This window comes from Chrysemys picta, chromosome 2 (genome assembly GCF_011386835.1).
Source record: "Chrysemys picta bellii isolate R12L10 chromosome 2, ASM1138683v2, whole genome shotgun sequence".
Classification (NCBI taxonomy): domain Eukaryota; kingdom Metazoa; phylum Chordata; order Testudines; family Emydidae; genus Chrysemys; species Chrysemys picta.
Window position 1 is genome coordinate 234,296,762 of NC_088792.1, and position 19,842 is coordinate 234,316,603.

General features: G+C 39.6%; 1 protein-coding gene across 2 annotated transcripts in view; it reads left to right on the plus strand.

Annotated features, from left to right (window-relative positions):
* KCNB2 (potassium voltage-gated channel subfamily B member 2) overlaps positions 1-19,842 on the plus strand; it is a 272,589-nt gene that overhangs the window by 21,141 nt on the left and 231,606 nt on the right. The gene's annotated exons all lie outside the window — the stretch shown is intronic.

The following is a 19,842-nucleotide window of genomic DNA, read 5'->3' on the forward strand; positions in this document are numbered from 1 at the left end:
ATATTAATAACTTTAAAATATGAAAGTTTATGCAAATTTAAAGCATGGCAACATTTCCATGAATTGGTTAATAATCATTTCGTAATAGTTAGACTTTTTAAAAAGCATATTATTTCTTGTTTTAATTTTTCACCATGGGCTGTATAATTGGATTGAGACTGGACAAAATGTTCTTTAAAGAGTCAAGGCCTGGTGTATAAAGATTTGTAACTAGAGTAAACAGCTGACAGTGAAAAACGAGGGTGTTCTAAAGAATGTTTTAGAAAATACATGCAAATGGGTTTTCTACTTCTGAGAGTAGAGTATTCTGGGCCATATGTTCCTCTCCATTAGGAGGAGCAGAGGGAAGCAGATGGGCATAAGCTGTACCAAAAATGTCTTGAGGAAGCCATGTTACACAGTGGCATGGTATAGCGGTCATCAGGCTTCCTGCTGCACTTCTGTGATATAGCTGCTATGCAGCCTGCTGGACAGGGCTGAGTCAGTCCCTCAATGCTGCATATTTTCTTTGCAGTGCGGTTAAGTAAGCATGACCTCCCCCTAACCACCAGAAATATGAGTGCTCTTGTAGAGGGGAGAGAGAATGGCAGCACAGCACCAGAGCCAGCATTGCTGCCCGTGGTAGGGAGTGAGAGAGAGAGCCAAAGCGCCATAGAACCATATTAGATACGCACATGATGATGGAGGCTGTTGGGTTTGAACTCAGAGATCATTGGCTTACCTGTAGCTCCCTGGCCATGCCTGCTGCCAGAATAATTTTATACTGCTACCTTATGCTTCCCAACAGCTGGACAGTTTTGAGAGGGGATGTTTTCTTGTAGGTTCTGCTCTGTGTTTTCTCATGTCAGAGAGGCGGCTATGGCCCATAGTACTTAATATCCATGAGTCATGCTTCTGCCAGAATATACTGTAAACTAGAAAGCAAGACAATAATGCTGAGCAGATATGGCAAAAGTGAAACCCCAGGTCCTTTCTTCAGTCTATTAGAATGTGTTTTGTTTGGTTTTGCTCTTGATCGTTCTTTTACTTGGTGGTTAATTGTGTGTACATAGAGGGCGTGGGATTTTCATCAATACTCAACATTAGTCTAATTCTGCTCCCATTGAATTCAATAGCAAAACCCTCATTGACCTACATGAGTGGGAACAGCATTAGGCAAACGCTGAGCACTTCTGAAAACCCTGAACAAAGTGTTTATTGACAGCATACTTTACCACTGGTTTCGCCTATTTTGAAGGGCCTGGCAATATATTTGATTTAGGTAAAAAGTGGTACCCACAGTATTAATACCCTGTACAGGCAAGTTTTGGAAATCAAGGTGATTTATTGTTTTTACCTAGTAGGGCTCATTTTTGTTTATTTTGCACCTCTTGATTTCCCCCCTCATCTGGCTGAACATGACTCACAGAACATATAGTTTTATTCTATTTGGTTGCAATGAAATGCATAATGTGCTTGTGTGTATGCTACTATGTGAAGCCTATTTGCCTAATTTAAATTGCCTTCTATACGACTTATTGCCCATTTTGTGATTCTTGGTTGGTAACTTGAAGTAAAGCATATTATACAGTTAGAGTTGTCTTTCAGTTGTCCTCAGCTAGTGAATACATTATATGTAAATATTCAGTGGGTCAAAATCTGGTCAATTACTCCCATGGAAGTTGTGGTTGAATAATGTAAATGAGAGCAGAAATTGTCCCAATGGGCCTAGGCCAGGGGTTCCAAACTTGGTTCGTGGCTTGTTCAGGGTAAGCCTCTGGCGGGCCGTGAGATGCTTTATTTACCTGAGCGTCTGCAGGTACAGTGCGGGCTGGGCCACTGCTTCCCGCAGCTCCCCTTGGCCAGGAACAGCGAACCGCAGCCACTGGGAGCTGCGAGCGGTTGTACCTGTGGACGTTCAGATAAACAAAGCGTCTTGTGGCCTGCCAGGGGCTTACTCTGAACAAGCCGCGAACCAAGTTTGGGAACCCCTGGCCTAGTCTAATGGAGAAGGTTCAGAGAAGAGCCACGAGAATGATGGCTTATAGCAGAGGTTCTCAAACTGGGGGTCAGGACCCCTCAGAGTGTTGCGAGGTTCTTACATGGAGGGGCCGTGAGCTGTCAGCCTCCATCCCAAACCCCGCTTTCACTCCAGCATTTATAATGGTGTTAAATATATTAAAAAGCGTTTTTAATTTATAAGGGGAGGGGTTTCGCACTCAGAAGCTTGCTATGTGAAAGGGGTCACCAGTACAAAAGTTTGAGAACCACTGGCTTATAGTAATAGACTCAAGGAGCTCAATTTATTTAGCTTAACAAAGAGAAAGTTAATGCGTGACTTGGTTAGATTCCATAAATAGCTACATATTGATCATGGTCTCTTCAGTCTAACAGAGAAAGGTATAACACGATCCAGTGGCTGGAAGTTGAAGCTAGACAAATTCAGACTGAAAATAAGGCATACATTTTTAACAGTGAGGGTAATTAACTATTGGAATGATTTACCAAGGGTTGTGGTGGATTCCCCATTACTGACAGTTTTTAAATCAAGATTATCCTATGGAGGTTGGGGAATCTCCATCTTTAAAGGTTTTTAAGAACAGGTTAGACAAACACCTGGTCTAGATAATACTTAGTCCTCACGGCAGGGGACTGGATTAGATGATTTATTGAGATCCCTTCAAGTCCTACATTTCTATGATTCTATGATTCATTTCTATGACTGCATGTTTTTCTAAAAGATCTGCTCTAGGAATTATTTGGGGGAGTTGTCTCACCTGTGTTATAGAGGAGGTCAGACAAGATGATCAAAATGGTCCCTTCTGGCCTTGGAATCTATGAAACATTAGAAAATGAAGAACTAGCCTCATATAAACCAAGATATACTGAAATTGGTATACATTATGTGCTTTAATACAATATGCTGTTGATTGGATAGCATATTAGGATATATGGCATGATCCTCATCTAAGGTAAAAAATTCAAATTTCAGCACTTTGTTTTAATGGGCAGCAGGTTTAAAACAAATAAAAGGAAGTTCTTCTGCACAAGGAGGTTGTGAAGGATAGGACTATAACAGGGTTTAAAAGAGAACTAGATAAATTCATGGAGGTTAAGTCCATTAATAGCTATTAGCCAGGATGGGTAAGGAATGGTGTCCCTAGCCTCTGTTTGTCAGAGGGTGGAGATGGATGGCAGGAGAGAGATCACTTGATCATTACTTGTTAGGGTCACTCCCTCTGGGGCACCTGGAATTGGCCACTGTTGGTAGACTGGATACTGGGCTGGATGGACCTTTGGTCTGACCCATTATGGCCGTTCTTATGTTCTTACGTTTAAAGTGTAATTACATATTCACGCAGCAAATTATTAATTTATCCTGAAACAAGGGGCAAGAAGCTGTACTGGATAAACTCATTCCCTCTGTAGAAGGAAAATAGAAAAATTATTGTCTTTGTTGATCCAGTATCACTGCAACAGCATGTTGCATCGCTATCTAGTTATATGTTTAGGATCCAAGCCCCCAGACTGGACATGTCATTGAGATGACTTGCTGAATTCCCAGGGAAAAGGGGCTAGTTCAGCCATGCCTAGGACATTGTCTGCCAGCCAGTCAGAACAGCATTGGTGTCAGCTTGGCAAAGGACAGCTTGTCTGTCTTCTTGTTCAGAGGTGAAGTTTCTCTTTGTAAGGGAAACAATTAAGGGATTTTTAGAATGGAAAATCAAGAACAACATATGGAAATATCATTCAGCATAAACCTAAAACATATTGTTACTTTGCTATCTTTCAAAGAAATATGAAAAAGAATATCATATTCATTTAATCTACCAATATCTGCATCCTCATTCAGATACTTCATTGCACCTTAGCAGTTGACATGAACAGATTGTTGTTGAATCTATTTCTTACACAGTGTGGGATAAACACTGAGGACTCAGTTTGGCTTTTTGGGTGTTTTTTGCCAGTTATCAAACATAATAAAATCCCTATGGGTTTGATCCAAAGCCTATTGAAATTAAAGGGAGTCTTTACATTGAATTCAATGGGCTTTTGATCAGGCATTATGGGAAAATCACACCCATTAATTTTCCATGTCTTTGGAATGAAAATGGATGTCATATGAAACATTTATACAAATTCCTTTGCAAGTCATATATTAACCCCTTGTTTGCCAAGCAGAGTGTTAGCCCAGTGGCCAAGCCACGTTAATGCTGCACTATTGATTTTCAGAGTGCAGAGTTGAAGAATGAATAATATATGCCGCTTAGCTAGTTGTACACAGTGCAATGGCGAGTTATTATGCAAGAAAAATAGTGTATTATCAAATGGATGTTTCTATTACAAATGTCAGAGCTATCATGAGAATGGAAGAAGATACATTTCTTTACATTTACATCTTGAGTTATGCAGCCCAGACAAAATGTCTTTGCGTCCTCTGTTTTTATGTTAGGCTTAGGGTGTATAATGCTCTAGGTCAGCATGGTTACACTAATAACAATAATGCAATATCCACAAGACCCTATATTAAGGCTCTTTTTGCCCCCTGTCCTCAAAAGCTGTGTTATTCCTGTGTGCTCTCTTGTCTAATTACAGACCTAGGATGAAGGAGACAGGGAAATGAGGTTCTTCCTCCTTCTTAAAAGGATAGGCACTGCTTCTGTACTAATATTTATTCCTGAATTTTCACAAGAGTTTGGTTACCTCAGTACCTGACAGCTTGTGTTGAAAATGAGTGTTTTAATAACTGTTGGTCTGATTTTATTGATGATCCATAGATGGACTTACTATTGACCTCTAATTCCCACTGAGTTCATTGGAAATTCTGTCATGAAGTGGCTACAGAATCGTCCCCCATGCCTTTATCTGAATGCACTGCTGTTATGTCTTTGTCCTCATTCCCAGTACCACTGCCTTTAAGACACAATACTTCCAAAAATGAAGTTATGGCAAAGCAGATCCATGATGCAGCAGTTCTGTTTGGGAGATTGGATGGATGCTCATGGATTATAGGCATTTTACCACCAGTTCATCCTTTATTTCAATCAGGACATTTTCCATCTTCACTTATAAGCAAATCTCATTTTCTGTGCAAATCTTTAATGGCAGCCAATGTGACTGTAAAACAAAGAGATTATATTTTATCCTTGTCATTAAAATTTAATAACTAAAGTATTTTAAAGTCTTGAAAGCTAAGTGAGTTTATTGCTATGCCAATATATATCATATCAAGGAACACAACGGATTGGTAGTAGTTAATTGATTTTGTTTTAAAAGCTTGTATATGCTGACTACTGAGTTGGTCATTAAAAGATTATTTACCTTCTGAAGTTTGCGCACGAAGTATCATGTAACTCATGATTCAGCATTTTTTGATCAGCATAAATATCAAGAAAAACAGGGCTGCCATTTGATCTGTCCTGCTTTGGCGTTTTAATACCTTCCGTTACATAAGGATTCCTTCAGGTCATGTGATGTTGTCTATGGTACTGTAAGTTCTTTCTGAGAAACAGAACTTGCTAACTGTTGATATTGGAATAACACAAATATAATGTCTTTTGAAAGTAACCTGTTGGGTATCAACAGTTAACTTTTAGTAATTCTGGTGTTTCAAGTATGAAAGCTATTCTGGGGCAGAGCTACAGTGAGCCAAATCCAGATAATCTATCACTGACTTCAAACAGCCGCACCAGGGAATATCTCCATTCATTAAATGTGCAGGGGAAAAGGATCTTTCACATCATGAGCAATGAAAACTGACTTCACTGACTCTCCAGTCCTTGTTTATTAGCTCTCTCACAAGAAAACCATACTTCTGCTGGACAGGAAAATGCAAAGGGCTTGATTGTGAAAAAAAAGGAATACCTAGAAAAAAAGGAACAGGTTAATCTGTTCTACATACTTTGTGTTAAACTTTGGCCGGTGGTATTTTCCTGTGCGAGGAAAGGGAAGTGGGGGGGAAGTGCCTAGAGAGCTTTTTCTCTCACCGTTCACACAGGCAAACAGGAGCTTTCTGTAGTGCAGTGGATTACACAGATTCACCATTGGATGCAGCTCATTCCATAAAGCAGGATACCTCTTGTGTTGGTTTCATGAAAGAGCAAGACACTTATTCCATACTACCGGTAGCCACCTCTGCTAAGGGCAGGATTTAGCCCTGTATTGTTTGCTTTGCCACCATTCTTCTTCTTCTATTTCTGACAGTTGTACTGACAAATTAGATAGCCCAGCAGTGCTCTGTACCTCTGGATCACACTATTTTCCAGTTAGGATTGTAGCATTTTACAGAATATGGCATGCCCCTCAGTCAACTCCAAGGCATATCACAAGTTGGCTTTTCAGGTCTGACATGTTACCTAAATTGTGTCATGCCTCAGTGGAAAAAACAGAGTGTTATGCCTTTCACTTCAACAGGAGGAAGGTCACATGTCCCAAAAGGCAGCAGTCCCCTTGCATATTTTTATAAGCAGTTGTCATTGTGTTGTGTTCTCTCAGGCATGATGTTTGAAAACAGTTAAGTAACATTAAGACTTATATTAACAAATAGCAATGAATTATACACAGGTGATATTTTAATTGAAGATTATCAATACTACATCTATCACATATCAAGTATCAGGGGGTAGCCGTGTTAGTCTGTATCTACAAAAACAACAAGGAGTCTGGTGGCACCTTAAAGACTATGCCCAAATAGATCTGTTAGTCTTTAAGGTGCCACCAGACTCCTTGTTGTTTTTACATCTATCACAGATGACGAACTACACAGAGTATATAGCTGAATGTACTCCACATGCAGATTCGGGGCTCAGAGCATAACAAATCCATATAATGTCCCTGAGTGCTGGCTTTTGCATTTGGCTCTCTGATTTGTGTATAAGATGGGTGACAGCACAAGAGGGCAGATGGCTCCTAAATGACTATGCAGCTAAAGAGGTTCCTGTGTGTTGCTTCTTCCAGCAAGAAAATGACATTTGTCCTGACACACGTTGGACTCACGTGTGCTTTTTTTTTTATGGGAGTATGTGAATATCTGATGCCTAGTGCTGAGCCCTGGAAGCACTCAACTCTCCAGACATTTGAGGACAGGCATGTGAGACTTTCACCATTGTTTTTAAAATGCCTTTGGAAGCAAAACAGCATCCCAGTAGAGCTACCTCTATGAGTGGAGACCACAATCTGCTCCTCATATGCATTGGTAATTCTGGTAATTGTGATCCATACATGTGAAAATCACAAGCCCAGATTCTCAGCTGGTGTAAATTAGTGTAATTCTACTGAAACCCAGGGAACATTACTCATTTACATCAATTAAGACGCTGGTCCTCAATTCAGAATCTAGCCCTAAAGTTAAAGTGCATAATGTACTTTCCATCTCATTAGAATGCAGGCTGTGAACTAATGCTAGATGTGATACATTTTGATAGTTTTAAGAAGCAAAGGAAATTTAAGAAGAAAGTTTAGTGCTGGATCAATAAAATCTTCATATTATTGACAAACAACCCCCTATTTATAAGACTTGTATAGAATAAGCAGGAATCATTTTAGGGACTGCTAGAGGTTCTGATTATAGATAGTCCACATGTAGACCCTACCAGACAAACCTATTTGTCAGAATAACACTTTCAACAAAGCAGTTCTTGTTTAAATTCACAACAATGCAATAGTGTGTACCTATCAGAGGCCTAGCAAAGTTGTGTCTAAGAATTGAGAACAGATGGGGAAAAGAGTAGAAGGCCATGTAAAACGTTTACTTTGGGGACATAAAATTGCTCCAAATCTTGTTTGTTTTCTTGTCAAATTTCAGCTACTTATTATTGACAGTCATTCATGAATCGTAAATGTTATTCCAAAGTTTAGAGATGGACAACCCAAGATTGGAGGACGTTTGGATCGGAATTAAGGTGGCCCCTGCTTCACTGTCATTATGTTTGGGCAGATCTGAGTCTAAACTTTGTGCCTCAGGTTCATCTGTACCCTAAGAAATGTTTAATGAATAGTGCTTGTTAAAAGTGGCATTTTCCACTCCACTAGACTCCTACCTGAAAGCTCGCACTTCACTCGGCTAATACAAAAACTTGCTTAGATTACCTAACAGATTTTCTATTCTGTCCTCTAATAAGTAATTTAATAAACCAACAGCTGCAAAGTTAATCACGGAATGGCTCTTAGAAGTCAGTTGTTCCCCAAGGTGGTTGTGAATTTCACTGCAGGACACTGGAGGACATTGTCACCTAAGCTTCAGTGTTTTCACTCATCTTTCATTGAGTCCCTCCTGATGCAACCACAAGGGTTGGATACCGCTTAAAATAGCCTAGGTATAGCACATGCCAGAACTATCCCAAGGGCAGCCAAGTAATAGTAATACAGTTCCGGATGTCGTCAGTCATTTGCAGGATGCCCCCTGGATGAGAGGAGTGATGACATTCCTTGCATTGTATAATGCTCAATTCAACTTTACTTTGCTTATTGTAATATCATGCCAGGTGATATTTTTAGAGAATTCATGGGACAATCTCAAATCTGAATGACTCACTTCTTATCAAAGTTTTCTAAATCAATTAAGATGTTTACATGGCAATAGAATGAGACATCAAAAGAAGTTTTGTTCTAAACTTATGTTTCAAAGACAGCCTCATTTTCAGATATCGTCATTCCAGAGCATTGTAATCCCCACATTATGTTTGTTTAATTCTTAGGCTGATCAGTCTGCTCTGTTTTGTGAAATGTATGGTTTTGCTGGAGTGCAATGATTCTTTGCTTACCATGACTACATTTAAAAGGCAAAGTCTGTCGTTAGTCAGCAGATTATAACTGGGTACTGAAGAGAAAAAAGTAGATGAGCATCCAGTACTTGCCATAGGCTTGTTTTTGGAACCAACAGTGATCTCATTTTCTATTTCTACTTTTAGCAGTTTCACAAGTGCATAAAGTCCTGGCTGCAATTATATGCAATAGCATCATTTTCCAGAAAACTCACATATTCTCCTTTACATTTTTCAGGTATAAATTCCAGAGTAACCTTGAAGTGTAAGCTCCAAGTTAAAAACATTTCCAAGTGTCTGAGCTCATTGCACACAAAATCCGCATGATTATCAAGGCCTCAGTATCTTATCCATAGCCTACTGAAGTCCATGAAAAACCTATCATGGAATTCAGTGGGTTTTGGATCAGGCCCTAGCTTCATTTAACATGCAAGAGCAAAGCACTGAATATTTAAAATGAAAACAAAGGTGCATGGCTCAGTCCTGCATTCACTGAACATCCCAAACTCCTATGAAATTCAGTGTGAGTTCAGATGCACAAAGAATGCAAGCAGGCTCATAGGGCTTTATCCCACAAGGCGCCAAGTGCTCTGGAATGAAGATATCTGAAAATGAGGCTAAGCCTTTGAAACATAAGTTTAGAACAAAACTTCTTTTGATGTCTCATTTTATTGAAAATGTCAAGAAGAGAAGGAATTCCTAGTGGAGCACAATTTTAAACATTTCTCTTCGGTTGTCACTTATTTCTTAGGCCTCGATCCTGCAAACACTAAATCACATTTACACATCAGTATTCCCATTGGCACATCACATGCCCATGCTTAAAAGCGCTATTGAATCAGGCCCAGAGGGTTCCAGGCCTTGCAGGATTGAGCTATCAGTTTACAAAGTTGTATGTACACAAGCTTACTAGTCATTAAATACAGGTATTTAGTGATATGAGTTAACGTCCATCATGGATTTACTAAAAAGATGTGGAGCACAATCCATCTGTTGTAACTATTAATTTTAAGGGATTTATAATAGGACTGAATTTGGCCATGATAATTATTTAATGTTTGTATTATAGGAATACCCCTGGTTCCATTTAAGTATACACAGATTTGTCTCTTGTTTTGCAACACTGATACTCCATAGCATTCTGTTCAATAAGTTTGACTGTAAATAAGTCTTCATTGTACTAGGTGGTATAGAAACACATACACACAAGTATGGTCACTGCCCCAAAGTCAATGGAACTGTCGATGTGTAAAGTTAAATGTTCTTTAGTGTTTGCAGGATTGGCGCCTAAAGAAATAAATGACCTATGAAGAGCAATCTTTAAAATTGTGCTCCAATAGGAACTTATTTTTTTCTTGCCATTTTCAGTCACCTAGTTTGCTCAGCAGTTGTATCTTTTGACAATTTCTATCTCATGATTTAAGCCTCTCTGGATTTTTTTACAATGCATTATGCAACTTTGAGTCTGTTGTTCTATTATTTTATAGTGTGTTGCACTTCATTGTATTCAGCTGCTAATAAGAGTGCATGGTGAGTGTTTTAAGGAATAACTCAGTAGATACACAAACAGACTAAAGGCCAAGCAGTTCAGCTTTATGAGGGAACCTGATTAGAGCTTACTCAACTTAGATCAGTTACTCTGAAAATGCAAACCTGCAAGCCTCTTTAAAAGTCTAAGAATAGTTCTTCAGAAGGGTTCCAAAAATCTAGATTTGGATTTCTTCACGTTAGTAAATGATGAATGAGGGTTTTAAATAAGAAGAGCAGGATGCAGTGTTTTATGCTATGGGTAAGACGATCAGTATAAAAATACTTAAAAATTTGAGAAAAAACTTGGTTCATTCTTGACAGGAAATAGAGTGAAAGGTCAGTACATTTCTATTGTTTATGTCCCCAGAGGTTAACATAATGACAACTGGAATACAGTTAAACAAAGCTAACTGATCAGATTGCATGTTAGAGTGCATCCACAGTGGCTGCAGTGAGTTAAAGGAAATATAGGCTCTTGTTATTTTCAATAAAATATAGGCTTTTCTGGACTTTTAAGTTAATTTTCCTTTAAATAAATGCTTTCAAAGAAAATATCTGTATTGGCCTATACTGAGGTGGTGTGGAGACTGCTTTGAATGCTTTCACTCTAACAGTCTATGTATTAACTTCTTGTGCTGGTGAATATGGTCTTGTGGTTAAGGCATGCACCTAGAGGGAATAGATCTGGGATATAGTTCTAGCTGGTCAGAAAATGGGGGCAGGGGTCACCCAAAGAAAATGTTGACTTTTAGATGAAAAATCACAAACCAGAATAATTGAGTTAGAAAAGGCTGCTGTGTTGCCTCATGGGAATTGTCATTTGGGTGTCTAATGCTCCCATTCTCCTCTATGGGCTGGGCTCCCTAGTATTATGGGAGATGTAGTACATAGGGAGACCAGTCCATAGAAAAGAATGAGGACATGAGTTTTCAGATGCTCAGTTTTTCAACAAAAGAAATAAAATTTTCCATGGACAGGAGACCCATTTCATTCCATCAAAAAATAGTTTTAATGGAGAATTTTGATCAGAACTAGTTGTAGCCCTGTGGGACCTTGGTCAAATCACCTAAACTCTGTTTCAGTTCTGCCACCTGTAAAATTGGGATAGTAACACTGCCCTAAACACAGGTATGTTGAGGGCTTAATTTGTTAATACATATAATATTTCTAAGAGCTTTTAGGTCCTCAAAGTACATAGTGCTCAATATTCACTTGGTCAGAATTCATCTTTCAGGTCACTCAATTTTTATATTTGCCTCAACAGATGTCAATGTCCGCTTATTGTACTCTGAATTTTATTATGCTCAGTTACATTGTACTGTATAGTGCTGAAGTGGATACGCATGTTTTTGATACTATACTATATGAAGGACATTAACCCAAAGCACTTTGTAGTTGCTGCCATCATGAGATGCTGAATAATTCCATTTAGTTCTTACATGGTTGAATCTAGTAAAAATGAACATAATCTAGTTGTCATGACTTGTTTTGTACATGTACATTTTGATGAAAAACATATTCAAGAGAAATATTATTTTGATTAGAATAACATAGATGAGAGATTTCAGATCAAGAGGAATTTTGTTATATAAACTTACTATAAACAGAATAGAGGGGGTTCAGAATGGAAAAGGCTTCACTGTATTAACTATAGCATGATACTGTGACACTACAATTCTTATGTCACTGGTAATAGTGACAACTGTGTGGAACATAAGATGCCTTAAATCAATCTCTCTCTCTCTCTCCTTTTTGCCTGCTAACAAATCTCCATCCCTCTGAAGAGAGAGCTAGTCGGGATTGCTATTTTTTTTCCTCTGAGGCTGATCTTGTATTTATTTTAACATCAAAATTTTGTTTTATGGGGTATGAAACTGCAAACATAAAATTGCACGGTGCTCCTGATAATGTATATGATACATGCCTATGGCAACGTTAGTCATATTAAATGTAACCTTAGCATTTATAATAAATGTAACCCCAGCATCATTACAGGCATCTATTCCTTTGTTTAACATGTTTAAAAACCTCCTGGATGCCTGAAGAGAAAGCTTTTGTGACAAAGGAATGGTTAACAGAACACAATCACTGTTAAAAACAAATTTGCTGCCAATCTTTCATTGAGGCATCCTCCCTTAGGGCTTCTCTAGAAAGGGGTTGTGCATCTGTAAACTGCACTGTTCAGGCATAGATGTCTTCTGGGTGTTCAATGAAGCTGAAAGGCAATATGCAAGCTAAAGGAGATTCCACATCAGTCACTGCAAGCAGGAGGCAGAGCAATAATTCCCTCTGCTGCTTTTTCCCCTCCTCCCTTCTTTTTTAGAAAAGATAGGAATTAAATCCACAAGCTCAGTACCTCTGCACATTACATGATTATGTAAAAAGGATGTTATCCGTCAGAATCTAGGTTGAAACTATCAAAGCAAAGTATTCTTTTAAGGGAGGAAAAATCCTTTGGGTGTATAAGCTAACTATAGCTTCTTGGGAAATCCCCGTGACAGTCAATTTGCATGCAGCAATCTACATATTAATGATTTCTCATTCAGTGGTGTCTATTGATTAAAGATGAACTGCAGAAAAAGAAGGGAAATAGGGGGAGAACTGCTTTTCTTTGAAGGCAAATAAATTTACTGGCTGAAAAACCATTAAAGCTACAATAAAGGGCCTGACTAATGCCTGCAAAAGTAAGGATATTTTTAGTAAAGGCTTCCTCTTCAGCCCTTACTGTCCCTGTTGTGCCTATATATGTATGAGATGTTACGTTCCTTTCCCTATTGAATATACACAGCTGTGCCTATGGGGAAAAAAACAGTGTGAAAACAGCTCTGTGTTTCCCTGTTTTCTGGAGGGCTAAGGGGAAATACAATTTTTCTTTTTTTAAATTGTTGTTCTTAAATTTCTCCAGGCTGAGACCTTGTGTGCCAAAGTCCAACCTACACGGGATTTTGAGAAAAGCCTCCCAAGGGAGTTATAACAGGAAAGTTGTCAGACTATTAACTATAGCGGGCACTGCTATACATTTGATTCAGTGCATGAGAAAAACTTGTACATTTTTCAGTGGATGAAAAAGCCTGATACATTTTTATACAATGATGTCAAATACTTTGGCATTCCGTGTTTGGTGAGTTGTCACAGATAAGGTAGATTTCCTGGGCTTAAAAGGGCTATTTTGGAATACAGTTGCTGTAAAAGGAGATTTACAGTACTGTAAAAAAATGGAACTGAGTTAATGGATGAAAAAGAAAAGTAAAATAAAGGGCCAGATTGTGTCTGAACAGGAGTTTTCCACCTTCCCTCCAAAATGTGTAGTAGTGGACCTGCTCCCTTGTGCCTGCTGGGAACGCCGAAAGACACTGTGCCTCTCATACAGAGATTGGCCTCAGTTTCAGCCATTGCACTCCCCTGCGCATAAGGAATCAAGGATCTTTCTGAGCTGACTCTGCTAGTGGTGCCAGCCCCTCCAAAAGGGGCAAGAAGCAGACAGAGCCTGTGGCCTGCACTCGCCTACCAACCAGTATTGTTACCTGCAAAAATCTAGGGCACCCCGCCTATACCTTACCAAGGGCTCAAGGCATGACCTGATCAATTTAGGGCACCCCACCTATACCCTACTGAGGGTTCAAGGCGTGACCCAATCAATTTAGGCATCTCCACCCTTTCCCTTCCAACGGCCCAGGGTGTAAGGCACCTATTCTTACCCACAGGGCTCAGGAAGAAACCTGGTCAATTTAAGCACCCGCCCTTTCCCTCAGGGCTCTACGGATCTGTGGAACCTTCTCCCAGTGAAAGAGATAGCTGTGCTCTAAACATCTATCTATTAGCAATACACAGAGAATACATATACCAGTCCCAACCAGTCACTCAATGGCCAGTCAGGGTGCATTCATCTGGGGGTTCCTGGTGATGCCTCTGCACGTCATGGTCATGCAGAGGTTTTCAGAGTTCTAGTAGCTTGATGTTGAACTGCAGTCTGGAAATGGTTCCCAAAGAGCATTGTTTTTCATTTACATTATATAGGTAAAACTAGCTACCTCCTTCAAATTTACTAAAGCTATCACATTATCCCACACTCCTAAATAACAGAAATTTTAACCAATTACACACTGACACCTATGTGTCCTCCTTCCTGCCCAAGTTTTTACATTTTATCTTTCATACCTAAACTGTAACTTAGTTTTGACCCGCTCTGTTTATGCAGATGATCAGCATAAAAATGCTGGTTAGAGCATAACTTACCATTTGTTGAGTCTCTTTCTGTATCTTCCCTAATTTTCCAGCCCCTGGATGTCTCTACTTTAAAACCTTGGTGGTTATAACTCTCCTTAGGGACATTTCTGAGGTGGGGGTGCTTTATCAGCAGCAGAACATTGTTTTTTATTTTATTTTAATGGGGAACTCCCTGAGTTTTATCCAAAGCTGGTTTAATGTGGAGGTGGGGGGTTGATCAGGTCTCAGGCCTACAGTATTGCTGACTTTTCACAGTCAGAACAGTATGCTGCACCCTCTCAAGATGTGTAACAGCAGATGTGTTGCCACTGTGCACCTGGAGTGCTCTCTGGGGCAATTCAATCACAGTCCACAGACACAGGCCAGTGCCTGAAAGTCCCATCTGTATTGGGGGAGGGATAGCTCAGTGGTTTGAGCATGGGCCTGCTAAACCGAGGGTTGTGAGTTCAATCCTTGAAGGGGCCACTTAGGGATTTGGGGCAAAATCAGTACTTGGTCCTGCTAGTGAAGGCAGGGGGCTGGACTCAATGACCTCTCAAGGTCCCTTCCAGTTCTAGGAGATGGGATATTTCCATTTATTTAATTGCCCTACACCAAAGAAATTTTAAACTAGATCTGTGGACAGATTCCAGATTGGTTGGGATAGCATCAGTTATGTTTGGGTGTAGGACCTATTGTTTCATCCTGTACTGAAAAACCTAATCCTTCCATCACTGAATTTAGCTAAGGACCCAGCACTGTTTCATATAATAAGGATTTAAGAAAAATGGAATGGACAATCAAGGTTAGTGGATGACTTCCCTAATGCCAGCAGGGGAGAAGAAGAGATGAAGGAACAGGGAGGAGACAAGAGTGGGAAAGTAACCGGATATCTTAGTATGCTGAAATCCTGATGTGCATCAGGGATTTGGCAGATAAAGCCTGTTGGTGACTATATTGTTCAGCTCTCTTCCCGGACTCCCCTACTTCCCCACTGCTGGTTCCTGTTGAGAGGACTGGCCTTGAAGGAGGAAGCCAACAGCCTAGAGCAGTCTCCCCATCTCCTGGATAATTGGGGATGCTAGTTCTGCTAACTTTCTCCCACAAGACCTTCAGATAATCAAAGTTGTGTTTTCGGAAGTAAAACAGGCCACATCTCCGTTGACCAGGGAAAGCAAGAGTCCCATTTCTTTTCCTAATAGGGTTTTAATGACAGGGAATGACACAGCTCCAGCACGCTTTCCAGAAAGTTTCAGGATCAAACATACCACTCTCACTGTCACTTACTGTTGCAATCAAACATAATGTCCGGTATATAATATCCCTAGTGTCATGAACTGCCCAGGAACACAGGCATTTTTCAGTATGATCTGTGAATACTATGGATTTGGGATATTGCAGCAGCCACATTCTTATGCTGCATGGAAGTGGAAAGAAATGTAATTTCTAACACGAGTTGCTTCTTTTAGCTGTTGAGAAGGGGGTGCCGTATGCCATGTTTTCCATTGTTTCATCATTTATAACATCATAATCATGTATGTTCCTGTGTCATCAGTACTTTTGATCCATAAGCCTGTGTAATTCCAAATTGGAATCCTGACACGTTCTGTTCAGAATCTCACAGCTTCCTGATCACATCTATTTCTTTGCTCGTTATTACAGATTGGGGATTTTTGTCTGGGTTTTTTACACCTGTGTGTCTCCAAGGAGCTCATTTATAACACTATATTCAATATAAAGCTACCTTACTTTATTAAAGCCCTCATAATACTCTGGTTATAACTAAAGCTCTTTGTAAGAATGAAAGTACAGGACTTTCAAATATTGTATTTGCTCTCTCGATAGCTCTTTTTTCCCCCCCTTGCAGTAGTTTCAGAATGCACAGTGGACAAAAAAAATAAACAAATTGTTCACAAACCACTCTGATCTAGTTTGTAAATTACCACAGCGGGGACTAATCCAGGTACACTGCAGAGTTAGTAGTTAGGTTACTTTTCAAGGTAAACCACTTTATGGCTCAAATCTTTCTACCAAGTGTTTTGGGATTTACAAAGTATAACAAGGCTCTGGTAATTACCCAGCAGTTATTTAACCTTAGCAGAATCAATTCCAGGTTACATTTAGCAGTGCGTACTTTTGAAGTATTGTGTGTCACAGATGAAAACCCACTATTGCTTTGCTAATCTGTTGAATTTTCTTGAAAACAAAACACACAGTTCACAAGGAAAGAGTAAGTACTACTAAATTCCTTCTTGTAAAAATGGTTCTTCCTTCACCTAAGCCTACATTGCTATTAGCAGTAGCTCTAAATGAAGGCTGCCATGAAACAAAACTCATGCTTTCGAGTGCAAAGGAAAAACTCATTGTGTCACATGAATGACCTTTAAAATTCAGAACACTTTAAATAATGAGTATATTATCTACCAAATCATCGGGAGCTTTTTGGTTCAAGTTGCAATGAGTGCTGGGTACAAATGGAAGGTGGCAGTTGATTAGGGTGTGATGTGACAGTTCTCCAATATGCCATCATTTAACTTCTGGCAAAGGGCAGCAGGAGAGTGACAGCTATTTAATAACAATGAGAAAGGGCTCATATGTAATCTGATTGTGTTACTGCTTCTATGAATTCTTAATGTTTCCCTAGACTTTATAGCTCAGATTTTCAGAGTAAGCAGGGAACAATTGTATGCATATGTTTGCTCAAATCCAAGTTATTTGCATAAATACCCAATTTGCATACACACAACAGGTATTTGCATATAGTGAAGTAGGTACCTATTAGGCCATGTACACATGCAGATACCTGATTTGCATGTACATGAGAGGGAATTTGCACCGTACCTCTCAATCTGCAGAGGCCCAAATGAGGGACACAAATAAAGTATCCATGATAAGAAGCTTGCAATGATTTGAGGATCTCTGCCATTAGCAAAAACAACTCCCTGTATAATTGTAGTGTCATGATTCTTTATTTTTGATTAAAATTATTTTCAACAAGACACCAGATTTTTTTAGCATTATTTTGAGTCTGAAATGAGGGATTTAGACACAATCACCTGACCCTAATTTACATTACTGTATTTATCGGAGCATGTCACAATTTTTAACTAATTTATGCTTATAGCAGTCCTGTGAGGTAGTATTATCCCCATTTTACAGGAGGGAAACTGAGGCACAAAGAGACTAAGTTACTTGCCCAGTGTCATACAAGGAGTCTGTAGCAGAGATGGTAATTGAACACAGCTCTCCTGGGGCCAAACCTAGCACTCTAACCACTAGACTATCCTTCGTATTTGGGCAAACACCAGCCTACATGTTTCAGACATAACCTGGACACAGTTTATCCTCACTGACCATAGCCAATCAAATTATGTTTCCATTTATAATTTTTGGCAGAGATTTTTTAAAGCTACCTAAGGGATTAGTACATCCCGTTCCTATTAAATTTAATAGGAATTGGGTGTCCAAATCCCACAGGCAATCTCAGCCTTTGTATTTTTTGGGTATGTGTCATGGAGTTTAAGGCCAGAAGGGACCACAAGCTCATCTAATCAGACCACCTGTGTACCACAGGCCACCAACACCACCCAGGCCCCGCACACTAAATCCAACAACTGCGTGTGTGTGTCTGCATGCACACATGTGTCTTGGCCACATAGTTCATTTGTCCAACCCGAGGTTATTGTTTAAAAGAAAGTGCTGTAGATTACATTATACTTGTCTAATTTAGTTGCTGTCCATAATAGTAACCGTTTTGCCCTGATCAAATTCCTTCAATAGTACATTGTTAGGAAAGTGAGTAAAGATTTTATTAAAAAAAAAGATTTGGGAGTAAAAAAAGAAGGAAAGCTGGAAGTAGAGATTAAAGATTACGGTTGTCTACAGGTAGGTCTGCATTTTATTTTAAAGATATTTTACTCATAGTCATGGACTCTTAATTCCTTCCTGCTCTTTTCACTGGAAATCTCCTTTTGTTCAGTAAGTTGTTCTTAAACTATTCCTCTGAGAGCCAGCAGCCTGACTACTCTTTAAATGTAGTTTGGGCAAGTTGAAAGAGTTTATATTCAGTGCAGCCAGCTTCCCTTAGTTTCAGAAGCACAGTACATCCCCTAATACTTTGAACATTTTGGAATCAGCTGACTCTTGAAAGCACAGACGTATGCAGCCAAAACCTATCAGAACCTTTCAGGTCATCAGATGAAGTTGAATGATCTCTAAACTGGAAGGTTTAATTTACAATGGGCAAGAATTGCAATAAAAGCAGCTCTGCAGGAATGAATCCCCCTGGAGTTGATGAGGAGTGAGAGAAGTCAAACATGAGAGACAGATATGTCCCTGGGTGTTCTGGCAGCAAATGAGAGGAAGGTAATAGGAGACAAATTATTAGTGAGTGATGGAATTCTACTCCAGGTGAGATTGCAGGGGAAAGGTTAGATTCCTAGGGCAGGATGAAAAACTCCATTGAGAAGCATTGCGGGTGAGTGGCAGCAGGTAGTCAAGCGTTTCAGTCCTCATTCTGCTACTGGCTTTATGTGTGTCCTTTGGCAAGCTATTTAACTGACCCCTTTGTGCCTCATTTTCCCCATAAGTAAAATAGGGCTAATAATGTTTACCTCACAAGAGCATTATAGGGATAATTAGTTACTGTTGGTAAAGTTCTTTGAACGTGGAAGTGCAAAGTTAGGTTTAGTAAACAGTCAAATGAGAAGCATCAGGAAAAGAATACGTTTATGTAATGAAAAGATAAATAATATAGGTTTAAGGGGAAAAATTGGAGATAATGTGGATCCATATCATGTCATGAAAAGCAGAGGTTACGCAAGGGGCCCTGATCCAGCAACGCACTTAAGCACATAGACACAAAAATAGTCCCATGGAAGTATTAAAATAAAGCATGTGCTTAAGAGCTTTTCTGGTTGGAACCAAGAAACTGTTGTTAATTTTCAGGGATGCTGTGTTGTTGTAGCTATGGCCCCCCAACAAATACCCCCAAAGAACCTGCTTCAATACAGAAATAAACCCCCCTTTGACTGCACACCCCTAGTTGTCAGCTCTCACCCCAGACTGGAACCCATACGGGGCATCATCAAACAGCTACAAACCATACTCAGTGGGGACCTCATCCTAAAATAAATCTTTCCTGAGCCTCTCTTCTGGCCTTCAAACAACCCCCCAATCTCTCCAAACTCATTATCAGAAGCAAGCTCCTCACAGACTAGGATACACCAACTCAAAGCAGCACTAGACCCTGCCAGAACAACAGATGCAAAACCTGCAGGCATGTTTCCACTGCAACAATGATCAACAACCCCCACAACACATCTTTCAGGATCCATGGGTCCTACACATGACTGTCACAACACGC